The 13308-nt window shown below is 44.6% G+C and overlaps 1 protein-coding gene across 1 annotated transcript in view; it reads right to left on the reverse strand.

Annotated features, from left to right (window-relative positions):
* The window catches only part of POU2AF1 (POU class 2 homeobox associating factor 1), a 36620-nt gene extending 33901 nt beyond the window's left edge, over positions 1 to 2719 (reverse strand). Inside the window, exon 1 of the mRNA XM_086338290.1 lies at positions 1620 to 2719. The gene's annotated coding sequence lies outside the window, so the exon portion shown is untranslated. The remainder of the gene's footprint in view (positions 1 to 1619) is intronic.
* Positions 2720 to 13308: the final 10589 nt, after the last annotated feature.

The following is a 13308-nucleotide window of genomic DNA, read 5'->3' on the forward strand; positions in this document are numbered from 1 at the left end:
TGAATGAATGAATGAAGACATGGAGCAGATGAAAAGAAGAGGGGAATAGAAATGTAAATGAAGAGGGAAAAGGGTAAGAAAGGGAGAAAGATCACTCAGAATTTTAGACATCTCAAAGATCCAAAGAGAAAGAGATCTGCCTCCAGAGACAGAGCAGTTAATTCAAACAGTAACTCTAAGTGAGGCATGTGTGGTCAAAGTAACACAAGAGGGAAACTAGTGAACGAAGCTCAGCCTGGACTCTGCAAACCCAGAGACAAAGTCAGATATGGCAGTCAGTCAATACTTGGATATCCATGGCCTCTGATCCAGGCAATCACTTAACAAAGTATGCAGCGCCCAGCACATAGACTCTACCAAGGGTAGTTATTATTGTTGTCAGTATTACTTTTATTAACAATGAATATGGGGGCTTTTGACTTGAGCTCAGCATTTCTACCACTATGTATGGAAGCAAATACAAAACAAAAGCGGGGCAAGAAGTATAACAGGATCACAATAACTATAAACTGATTGGATAAGAACTTAAGCAGATAAATAAATAAATGTTGGTTAGTTACTGTACTCCACAAATAGATACAGTCACACCACACACTAAAAAAGTATTGGAGTGGGGGCGGGCAGAAGACGGAGGTCAAACAACTCCAAGAGCCCCACGTGTACTTTCCTGTTCACAAAGCCAACGATGGCCAAGATTTTGGGCACTCACTATATGCCAGGAACTGTTCTAAATACTCGCACGTATTATTTCATCTAATCCTCCTAGCAATGCTTTGAAGTATTAGCCTCATTTTACAGATGAAAGAAGTAGACAGAATGAGGTTAAGAAACTTGAGTAAAACATATAGCTCATCAAAAGAGCCAGAGTTCCAACCTGGGCAGTGTGATTCCACACCTCTTAATCAACCAATGACACTATGTCCCAAGAGAGCTGGGTCTCAGGAAATCAGTGATTCATTTCCCATCCCTCAATCCATTCACCCACCATCCATTCAGTTATCTATTCATTCAGCAAATATTTGTTGGCTGTCCCCCTGTTGTCATCCACTGTGTATTTGGCACTGAGGATATACCAGTAAACAAGAAAGTAAAGTCCCTGACTTCAAAGAGCTTCCATTCTAGTGGGAGTTGGGGAGGGGGCGGAGGTGGCGGAGAGACAGTCAGCACAAATTTCTTTTCATCAGAACAGCAAAAGCAGTGGATCAAAAAGAATCTCTTCAAATAAACATCTTGAGGCCTCCAGCCTGGTATTTACACCGGTCACATTTAGAAAAACAGTAAGAAGAGTTCAGCTAAGGGATACAGATAAAATCATCAATGACATTAAACCCAGATATTCTACATTCAGCAAATACCAACTAAGCACCAGCCATTGCCTTCACAGTGGAAAAGTAGAAACTGAACTCAAGGAGGCCCATGCTCAGTCAGATAAGCAGGAAGTGGGGTCAAGGCTCTGGTGAGCTTCCCACTCTGCCATGGATGCCACAAAAGATTTTACCAGGGGATGCTGAGCCCAAAAGCCTAGAACCTAATATGACCCAGACATCCTTGCCTGCCTTCTTTATCCAGAGGCTTCCAGTCCTACATGCGGAGCCAAGAACCCAATTCTGAACACTTACCTTTCTGAAACAGTGGGACTATTTTGTACCAGTGAGGTGGCCTTCATGGGAAGATGCTCAGACTCAGCAAATTCCAGACAGATGCTAAGCAGTCCCAGACCCACCTCACCTTGAGTGCGGCTTGCCTGGTGTGCAGATGACAACAAGTTTGTGGGCTGCAGAAATCTTGGAAGACTACCTCCTCTGGAGGAAGAAATGTTGAGTTCCTTGGGGAAGCATCTCAGGTTTCCTTTGTATCCAGAAAAATTGGCACAATGCCAGTTGTAGAGCACGTGGTCACTAAACTATCACAGATTCATTGACACCAGTCTCCTGTTCTTCTTCAGAGGGTGAGACAACCATGTAGACAGTAGAAGCTGCACCGGAACAAATTCCCAGCCCATCGAGGTTAACTGCCGTCCCCAAGTCCTGGGGGCCTGATTCAGGCTGCTGATCGGTGAGCACAATGGCTCCAGTTGCCACATCAGACAAAACACACCGTGATGAGTCTTGAGCCATCGCATCCATTTTCTTCTGCTCTGAATGTTTTGTAGGTTTTGAAATGCAGGCAGGAAACTTAACCAGGTTCGTCCAGGGAAATGTCACATGAGCCCCAAGAAAGAGCAGAGTTTTGCCAAATGTTGCATAAGAATCTTATCCTTTCCTTCTTTCAGCCGTGAACTTGTGTGCTGTAGAACCTAGGACCTCTGCTGGCCAGGAATCCTTCCTCCTAACCATCACGCAGGCTTATGTGTGCTGAGCAGAGTTGTGTCGAGGCCTCTGACATTTCTAAGGATCTCAAGCAGTCTGGCCCTTCACTGCAATCCTCTTGGAAAGCATAGACAACAGGAAGCCATTGGAGATTTTTAACTGAGAAGCAATAGGGTCAGAGTTATATTCCCTTTAAATGTGGTTTTCGCAACAGTGGGGAGATATATTTGAGCTAGGAGAAAGAGGAGGTGTAGAGAAAAAGTCTTCCTGACAACTATTCCAGCAAGAATTAGCTCAGGTTCAATCTACAGTGGTGACCATTGATGATCCCAAGCCACCTGGTTGTCATTTTATCCCATTCTAGAGGCCACGTGTCTTTGTAGTCTCAGAGTCTGTCACATAGTAGGTACCTGTTGGATTAATAAAAAGTAAATGAATCTGGAATGAGCCTTTCATTTTAAAGATGAGGAAACCAGAATCAGAGAGATGAAATTACCTTCCCACAGTCATTTAGATAGGCAAAGGCAGAGACGAGTTAGCGATTTTCACTTTATCACATGTCAAAATCATGACATGTGATTTGCAATGTGGTAGATCTGAGGTAGGACCAGAGAATTTGCATTTCTTCCAAGCTCCAAAGGGTGATGCTGCAGCTTCTGGTCCTGGGATTACATTTGAGAACCTCTGCCTTACCCAGTTCGGAGAAGGCAATGGCACCCCATTCCAGTACTCTTGCCTGGAAAATCCCATGGACAGAGGAGCCTGGTGGGCTGCAGGCCATGGGGTCGCTAAGAGTCAGACATGACTGAGTGACTTCACTTTCACTTTTCACTTTCATGCATTGGAGAAGGAAATGGCAACCCACTCCAGTGTTCTTGCCTGGAGAATCCCAGGGATGGGGGAGCCTGGTGGACTGCCGTCTATGGGGTCACACAGAGTTGGACACGACTGAAGTGACTTAGCAGCAGCAGCAGCAGCCTTACCCAGTTGCCCTCTACAATGCATGCATGCTAAGTAGCTTCAGTTATGTCCAATTCTTTGTGACCATATGAACTGTAGCCCACCAGGCTCCTCTGTCCATGGGTTTCTCCAGGCAAGAATACTGGAGTAGGTTGCCAAGCCCTTCTCCAGGGCATCTTCCTGACAACAATACCTAGCTGTCTTTTCTAAAAAAGAGGGGCCTGGCCTGACTCTTTCATCCCTCATGGCTTGGCTGTGAACTTTGGGGAGAGCAGGCATCCAACCTGGGCAATGGTGTATCTACAACTTGTGATGGAGAGTCCAGACTCAGAAGCCTAGGTTGGATCCTGCTTCCACCAACTTTGGGCAGGTTTACTTATCATCTCTGAGTACATAGACGATAACATTTCTGTGACGGTTAGATTAGTTATATGTAAAACATACATGTACAACACCAGCTATGGTGAAGTCAAGCCAACACGCTGGCTTTCAGAACTCACCATGATCAACTCTTTCCCTTGGGTCACAGGCCCTGTCTTTTCCATACACAATGTTCAAATGAACACCAGAGCCAAGTTCCACGTCTACTTGCCCACTCATTTCCACTATTTGTCTCCATGTGGGCTCACCCCAGCTCTTTCACAGATAATTATGCCAATCTACCTCCTGTTCTGAGAGGCCTCCTCCCCAAGTCATCGACACCAGAAATGGTGCTGTCTTGTCATACAGTTACTATTATCCACCGAGATATGGTTATACCTGTGTTGGCCCAAGGGTCTTCACACAATTGGAGAGCTGTGAAGAGCTCCTAAAACCATCTATTCCACTTGTGTCAATGAGAACCTAGGAGGCTCCCCCGTCCTTGCGGGACCCTTTGCCCTGGATAGTTGTCATTAGATCTTAGCGCCCCACTTCCACCCCTGCTCAAGCTGTGTCTCCCAGACAGTGAGACTCTGAGGTGACAAAAAGAGAAGGTTGGACAACTTGAGCACAGAGCAGGGGGCTGGTGGGGGTGCGGACCAGGGGTGGGAGGCGGGTAATCAAGTGTAACCAGGAAACCAGAGACGAATTGGCCCTGCCAGGTGGACTGGGGCGGGCTTCCCAGCTCAGCTCCTGCCATCCTCAAGGTACCCAGGGCTCTGCCTCAGGTGTGGTCAGGAGATGTGCCAAGGCAGGCTGGCTCGGGATCCCCTGTGGCTTCCTGCCTGGACAAACACGCCTCCACAGCCTGGTGGACCGTCACCTCCGTGGGCCCTCGGGCGCACTCACACTGGCCCATTGTTCCTCCTCCTGCCGGCAGTTGTCTGACTCTCCCTCCCGCTTGCTGGCCCCTGCAACCCCTGAGCAGGTCCTGGGGCTCATCACTGCCACCCCAGTGGGCATCGCAGATCAGGGTGCTCAAAAAGCACCCTCCTCTTTGGGGGACATTTTTTCAAGCAGGAACCAAAACAGCATATTGTGGAAAGTCATTTAACTGATAAAAGTTTAACTGATTTCTGGGCTTCCCTGATAGCTCGGTTGGTAAAGAATCCGCCTGCAATGCAGGAGACTCTGGTTCAATTCCTGGGCCTGGGTCAGGAAGATCCGGTGGAAAAGGGATAGGCTACCCACTCCAGTATTCTGCCCTGGAGAATTCCACGGACTGTATAGTCCATGGGGTCGCAAAGAATCAGACACAACTGAGCGACTTTCACTTCACTAACTGGTTTCTATCATCACAGTCCCTTTCTAATCCCCTAGTGAATTGTTAAGCGGATCCCCATAAAACAAATGGAGAGGACCAGCTCCAGGGAAGATGGGGTGGGGTCTATAGGCTGTCTCTGGGTCTCCCCATATTTTAGCTTCCCCATCCCTCAGTCCAGGCAGCCCCAGGGCATCTGCACAGAAAGCACACATTTGGAAAGGCTAGCCCCTTGACATCCTCTTGGAGCTCACCTTGTGGACCTTGAGACACCCCCTGTATTACCCGATCACCTGGCACAGTCTCTCACCCTGGCCCACTGGCTGCAACAGGCGTCTTCCAGGAGCCCCCTCAGAGACATGCCTGTCTTCTTTCAGCCTGGCCCAGACCTGACTCTTTTGTTACAGGGTTCCATTTTTGGCCCTCTGCTCTTCAACCACCTCACTCCCGGCCCAGGGCAGTGGCAGGTGGCCATGAAGTAGCAACTTGTCCCTGAAACGTGAGGGCAACTCAGAGCCGAATCTACCCCTCAGAGAAGCTGAACTTCCCACTCAAGAGCAGACTCTGTCAGTGTGAAGGGTCAGTGCACTTGGGCTTCTGGGACAGTGAGGGGTGAGCTTCAGAAATGTCCCCTTCTGTTAGATGTAACTTCTAAACTGCCTTGGTATCAGGTAATGCTCTAAAAACCAGAGCACACAGGTTTCTGGGCTGACTGGTCACTTAGGGAAGGCCCACGTGCTCCTCTGTGGCAAAGTCTAAGCTGCCCACCCACCCTTCCCAGGCCTCAAGTCAACCCCAAACGCCTTTTCAGCAAGTCCCCCCACAGGCCCTGCTCTGCCGCCGTTCCAGCACGTTTAGCAGAAAACTGACCAGTAATTAAGATGGCAACATTCACCACTCCCTTCTTCTTTGCCAAAAGCTAGTGTGCTTTGCTGTTACGTCTGAGGTTGAGTCGACTTTCCCTAAAAACCAAGACAAGCTGAAACCACAAATGTGGATCCAATCACTGCACACATTGCTCTTCCTACTCCCCGGACCTGGAATGTCCCCCCCATTCTTGTCGGCTTGCTCACTTCCCAAGATCCTCAAAGCCTTGCCTGAGACCTACGTGTTCTGTGAAACTACTTCAAACACTCCTTTTGGAGTGTATGACTCCTTTCTCAGTTGTGATCACCCCTTACTGCTCAAATTTTCCATGGACACTGAAGTGTTTCTGTTTATTTCCGTAACTCAGTTGTTGGTTTCTTGTAGGCAAAGACCAAGTCTTCCTGGAATCCCCCATAATGCCTAGCACCACGTTTTCTATTGTGCTTTGCAAGCAGCTAGTATTTAACCAGCATTGGTTATGTCACCTCGGCACTGTCTAGGGCCATCACATGTTAGATATTTATGCACTTTTTGAAGACAGCTGCCATAAACCTGCTCCATGCAAAAAGCAAAACTGAAAAAAGCATATAAGCACAAACACAACTTTAATCTCATAATTTCCTAGTTCTCTTCAGATTTTTCCTAAGCAAACATTCATAAGTTTGGTCTGTGTAACACACACCTCCCAGCTCCCAGCACCCCCTCTTCTCCCTTCCAATCCACTTTCCAAAATGCAGCCAAGAGATTTATTTTTCATGCAAATCTGTCATCTTCTTCCACTGTCCTCTTTAAACCTCTCATAGGCTTCCAATCACCCCTAGGCCCTAGTGCAAATCCTTCATCTAACTTCCTAGGCCCTCGGGGATCTGGACTTGCTGCCTTTCTCACCTCACCTTCTATCAGGCGGCCTGTGCTTTCTAGGATTGGCATCGTTGGCTTGCAGTTCTTAAAACTTTCATATCATGCCCTCTCTCGATTTGAGGCTTTCACATGAGCTCTTCTGCTCTTTCATGTTCTTTTCACTCTTTCCTTCCCTCCTCTGCATGCCTTCACCTGGTCAATTACTCTTAAACCTTCAGTTTTCAGATTAAACATCACTTACCCAGAGAGGACTTACCTGTGCCCCAGACCTAAGGTCAGAGAAACTGCCAGTTGCTCACACCGTGTCTTTCCTATGTCTCCTCTTCATTAACAGTCTTTGCACTTATTTTTTATCCTACTCCCTGAAGCTACGGAACATGTCCCTTTTGTTCATCAATATAAACCCAGTACCAAGTGGTTGAATAAAACTGAAACACCCTCACATTTCAGCCAATGCTCAGGATGTGCAAACTTCAGGCCATGAAGACATTACCCTTCACATGAGCACTTTAGAATCACTGGTTTTGAGATAAAGTTTATGATTAAAGAAATACTGTACAGAAGAGTTCCATCGCCTCTAATTTAGTCCAATTTAGCTTCACAAATCAAATCATTTACTTCCCCTATCACTACCTTATTCTCTGCCTCTGCCCTGTCCACCAGCCTCACTTGTGGTCTATGGCTTGTGGGGTACAAGAGGAAGGAAGGGGGCCAGTCATGACCACCAACATGACCACCACCGATCAATACTGCTACCCACTATGTTGCTATCACTTTAAGTAAAACTGCCCTTCTATTGGAAGAAAAGGTTCTAACATGGCTAATGGTCTATGAATCTCAGACAGCTTCAGTCAATTGATGAAAAAATAACCAGAGGTGTCTTTATGTGTCCACAAACTAGCCCCCGCATCTATTCAGTGTGGTTTCAGAGGGCACCCCTGGCCTCCTTCCACGTTTCCCCAACTCCTGATCAAATGTACCAATTAGACCATAGTCCTTTTGCTTGAAAGCAGTGGAACTTTAGCTGGTACATTAAACTGGAAGATTTAACAAAAGACAGTTGGCTGGGCCCCACTGCCAGAGTCTCCAGTTCAGGGAGCCTGGCTCAGGCCCCCAGCTCTGCATTCCTAAGTTCCAGGCAGAGCTGATGATGCTGGTCCAGGGACCACACACACAACCTCTCACTCAACCAGGGCTAGTTTCCAGACCTGGGGGTGCATGAGGATCACCTGTGATGACTTTTAACGTTTCAGGGTTCCAGTGGGGCCTGGGCTTCTTCATTTCTCAGTGAACCACCAGGGATGCTGACGCACAGCCAAGGCTGAGAATGACAAGTAAACATTTATCCTTGTTTAGAGGCAATCGTCTCTCTAAAGGGCTGAAGCAGAAGTGGAATCAGTGATTTACATGCTAGTGTGAAGAAGCACCTATCATTTCCTGAGAGATTTTAGCGAAGGGCAGGGATTGAGTCCCGAAGACCCTAGACCAGGGGGGAACGTGTGGGTGCAGAACATCCAGGAGAAAAGATCCTTGAGAACCCCTCTGACCAGCTGAACAGCCTCAGAAAAGCCATGCCTCTGTATAGATATACCACATCTTTATCCACTCATCTGTTGATGGGCACTTAGGTTGCACTTCAGTTCATATGTGCTGTGTCTAGTCACTCTTTGTGTGTCTGACTCTTTGCCACCCCATGGACTGTAGCCAGACTGTAGCCTCCTCTGTCCATGGGGATTCTCTAGGCAAGAATACTGGAGTGGGTTACCATGCCCTTCTCCAGGGGATCTTCTCAACCCAGGGATTGAACCCAGGTCTTCTGCATTGCAGGCAGATCTTTTACTGACTGAGCTACCAGGGAAGCCCTCCAGTTCATATCTTAGCTAATAACGCTGCTATGGACATTGGGGTGCACATATCTTTTCAAATTAGTGTCTTCTTTTCTTCAGATATATACCCAGCAGTGGAATTACTGGGTCATATATGCAGAGTACATCACGAGAAACCCTGGGCTGGAAGAAGCACAAGCTGGAATCAAGATTGCCGGGAGAAATATCAATAACCTCAGATATGCAGATGACACCACCCTTATGGCAGAAAGTGAAGAACTCAAGAGCCTCTTGATGAAAGTGAAAGTGGAGAGTGAAAAAGTTGGCTTAAAACTCAACATTCAGAAAACGAAGATCATGGCATCAGGTCCCATCGCTTCATGGGAAATAGATGCGGAAACAGTGGAAACAGTGTCAGACTTTATTTTTGGGGGCTCCAAAATCACTGCAGATGGTGACTGCAGCCATGAAATTAAAAAACGCTTACTCCTCAGAAGAAAAGTTATGACCAACCTAGCATATTGAAAAGCAGAGACATTACTTTGCCAACAAAGGTCTGTCTAGTTTTTCCAGTGGTCATGTATGGATGTGAGAGTTGGACTGTGAAGAAGGCTGAGCGCTGAAGAATTGATGCTTTTCAACTGTGGTGCTGAAGAAGACTCTTGAGAGTCCCTTGGACTGCAAGGAGATCCAACCAGTCCATTCTGAAGATCAGCCCTGGGATTTCTTTGGAAGGAATGATGCTAAAGCTGAAACTCCAGTACTTTGGCCACCTCATGCAAAGAGTTGACTCATTGGAAAACACTCTGATGCTGGGAGGGATTGGGGGTAGGAGGAGAAGGGGACGACAGAGGATGAGATGGCTGGATGGCATCACTGACTGGATGGACGTGAGTCTGAGTGAACTCTGGGAGTTGGTGATGGACAGGGAGGCCTGGCATGCTGCGATTCATGGGGTCGCAAAGAGTTGGACATGACTGAGCGACTGGACTGAACCGATGGTAGCTCCATTTTTAATTTTGAGAGGAAACTCCATTCTACTTTCCCTAGTGACTGCATCACTTTACGTTTTCACCAACAGTGTATTTATGGTTCCATTTTCTACACATCTTTGCCAACATTCTTTATTTGTATTATTTTTGATGACTTGTTGTTGAGTCTTTAAGTTGTGTCCAACTCTTTGTGACCCCATGGACTGTAGCATGCCAGGCTTCCCTGTCTTGCACCATCTCCCAGGGTTTGTCATTTTTTATGACAGCCATTCTGATAGGTGTGAGGTGATATCTCAGTTGGTTTTTATTACTCAGCCATAAAAAAAAGAGTAAAATTCTTCCATTTGCACAAAATGGATGACCTTAGAGAGCATTATGTTTAGTGAAATCAGTCAACAGAGAAAGACAAATACTCCATATAATCACTTATATGTGGAATATAGAAAAAATAAATGAATATATAGAGAGCAAAACGGAAACAAAGATACAGAGAACTAGTGCTTATTGGTGAGGAAAGGGAAGAGGGAGGGGTGAGATAGACAGATGAAATCAAGAGACAAAGAAGTGTGAGAGTGAAAGTGTTAGTTGCTCAGTCGTGTCTGACCCTTTGTGACCCCATGGACTGTAGCCCACCAGACTTCTCTTCTAGGGAATTCTCCAGGCAAGAATACTGAAATGGGTTGCCATTCCCTTCTCCAGGATCAAACCTGGGTCTCCCGCATTGCAGGCAGATTCTTTACTATCTGAACCATCAGGGAAGCCACAAGTTATATGTAAATAAACAACAAAAATACATTGGACAGCACAGGGAAATAGAGCCATTATTTTGTAATAATTTTAAATGGAGAACAATCTATAAAAATATTGAATTACTATATTGTACACCTAAATTAATCTAATAGTATAAATCAACTATACTTCAATTAAAAAAAAGAAAAAGAAAACCCATGCCTCCTTGCAGGGTCTCAGTTTTCTCATCTGTAAATTGAGGAGGTTCAGTGAAATGATTCTTTTATCACACAGGTCCAGAGTTCTGATTCCAGTATTGAACAGTTACTGAGCCACTTACCATAAAATACAATAAGCTTCTGGTAAAACTGCATTAAACTGAAGAAAAAGTGTTTCATCTGTAATACTGGAGTTAGTTTATAAGTAACAAGAACTTCAGAACCCTTCAGTGAAAACATTCTCTCCCTCCCTGATAAAAATTTGTGTAAACTGAAGAAGGATTTTCTAAACAAAGTCCTGTGCAAAGAGATTCAATTTATAAACTTTGGTGTCAGTTAAAGAGGAAATAAAACCATGGTCCCTAAAACCCTTAATTACAAAAGGCAGGACACGTGAGGAAAACTGAAGAAGAAAGGAAGCCTTCTTTCAGGAGGTAGATTAATCCCCTGTCCCCGTGAGTACAGCCTGAGTGATTAACTTCTAGCATGCGGAGGATATAAAGCGGGGAATAACTACGGTGGAGAAAACTGGCAGACACCACCGTCAGCAAGCGACCAAGGTCAATACAACCAGTAAGAAGTCATGTAGATGTTGTGCACCCTTGATGAGATGAGAAAGTCACTTCACCTCTGTGACATTCTTCCTCCTAATCCATAACTCTGGTCTAATTATGAGGAAACATCAGGAAACCCAAATTCGGAGACCTTCTGCAAAATGCCTGAATGGTGCTTTTCAAAACTGTCCAAGTCATAAAAACAGGGAAAGACTGAGAAATTGTCACAGACCAGAAGAGATTAAAGATACATGATAATTAAATGCCACAAGGTATCCTGGATTGGATCCTGGTACAGAAAAAAAATTTTTTTAATTGAAAAAGTGGTGAAATGCAAATAAAGTCTATAATTTAATTAATAGCATTATAATTATACCAATGTTCATTTCTCAGTTTTGATAAATATGCCATGGTTATATAAGATCTTAACACTAGGGGAAGCTGGGTGAAGAGTATTGAGGAATTCTCTGTACTTAATTTTTGCAACTCTTCTATAGAACTAAAATTACCTCTAAATAAAAAGCTAAAAAATAGACCATATAAGATGTGGGGAAAGCTGTCAAAGCTGAAAATGTGTCAACTAGCAATGAATATGGCATTACGCTTTGGATGTAAGACATATCTTTTTAAACAAGACTAAATTTGTACATCATTAAACCTGAATGAAATGCCCAAAGCCATAGCATCACTATCTTTGTCTCCATATTCACTAAATTACACTATAATTTGTATAAGAGATGTTCTATCTTATTCATTACTGTATCCCCATCGTCTACCTCAGAGTAGACATTCAGAAAGAATGTGTTGGGTGATTGAATGAAGTGATTCCAAGCTTTGTATGCAGACAATTATAAATAAACTCAACCCCTAAGTTCTTGGAATATGCAATCTAAGAAAATATATTTTAAAATATTTTATTTATATTTTTATTATGTGTTATTTGTATATAAACCCAAGAAATCTAAGATTTACATACAAAATCTAAGAATATACATATATATGTTATATATATGAATATACGTACATGTAATATGTTACATATATAATCAGAGAGAACACAGCCACAATATTAAGCCAATCTGGGAAGCGAATTTATGTCAGGTGGGATTTTTGCCTTACTTTGCTCACTGTTGAATCCTCAGTACTTACAATAGCTTTGGCATTAGCTGACACTCAATAAATATTTGTTCAATGGATGAATGGATCAAACCTCATGTCCATGCCAAGGGGCTGCCTTCCAGTTCCTTTCAGTTGAGTGTGTAGGAAGAGCAGGGTTGCTGCAGAGAAGCCCTCGGTCTCCCAGCCTTGAGGCAAGTTGGCCTCTGCTGTGTTTGTGCTCAATGTTCCCCTGGGATGCCTTAGAGGTCCTCCCACTCTGCCTTCCATGGCCTTTCAGAATCCGTATTGTACACAAAGGTCTGACTGTGTTTTTATTCAAAGGCAAGAAAAGAAATGCCACATCGGAAATGTCTCTGCACTCATTACCACATTGCCATTCGTGTTGACTTGGTGATGAAATTCAACGGAACTGAACAGCTCTTTGCAGAGTGGAACTTTACAGGGGAGCCCCCGAGCAAAAATTGCAGAATGAGTCCCCCTTCCCTTCTCAATTACCAAATAAACATCTTTCCAGGGCAGGGCTTCTCTTGTGGAGTCTTCGAATGGTGTTTATATCCATACTCATGTGAACTCTTGACTCTGGATACAGCACAGGTAATTCTCTCCTTCAGGAACCCTCAAAGTACAGCCACAGGTTCCAAAAATGCAACACAACTGTGTACATAGAAATCTGCTTGAGAAGCCAAAGGAAATTAATTCTGCTTTTTTTGCTTCAGAATCACAACCTCAAAGGTTTCTGTTGTTCTCCTCCAGGCACTCCCACTATTAGGGGCTAAAAATGAAAAGAAGTGTCCTCTCTTCACCAGGACACTGTATTTAGTGGAGAAAAGGGAAATAATTTTAGTGGGCTAAGGTCTCCTTTTTCTGCATTGTCTCCATTGTTATTCATGGGAAACAGAGAACTGTGAAAGAATTTATCTTGGGAACGGATCTAACAGCTGCAGAAGAGGCAATTTGAGGAGTATCCAAAGGTCCATCCATTTTCAGTAAGTCAATCCCTCATCACTGAAAATTTGAATAAAGAGATCATATGAGGGGGATGACAAATTAAGCCATTGTCATGTGAGGAGAAGTTGATATTGATCATATTGGCCAAATAATCATTTTAAAAGGTCTTAAGAGAAGGGATTTCATTTTCCTAAAGGAAATCAACCCTGAATATTCATTGGAGGGACTGATGCTGAAGCTGAAG

The sequence above is a fragment of the Bos grunniens genome, chromosome 15, assembly GCF_055505025.1.
Source record: "Bos grunniens cultivar Pamir isolate PY7600 chromosome 15, Bosgru_T2T1.0, whole genome shotgun sequence".
In the NCBI taxonomy this organism is placed as follows: domain Eukaryota; kingdom Metazoa; phylum Chordata; class Mammalia; order Artiodactyla; family Bovidae; genus Bos; species Bos grunniens.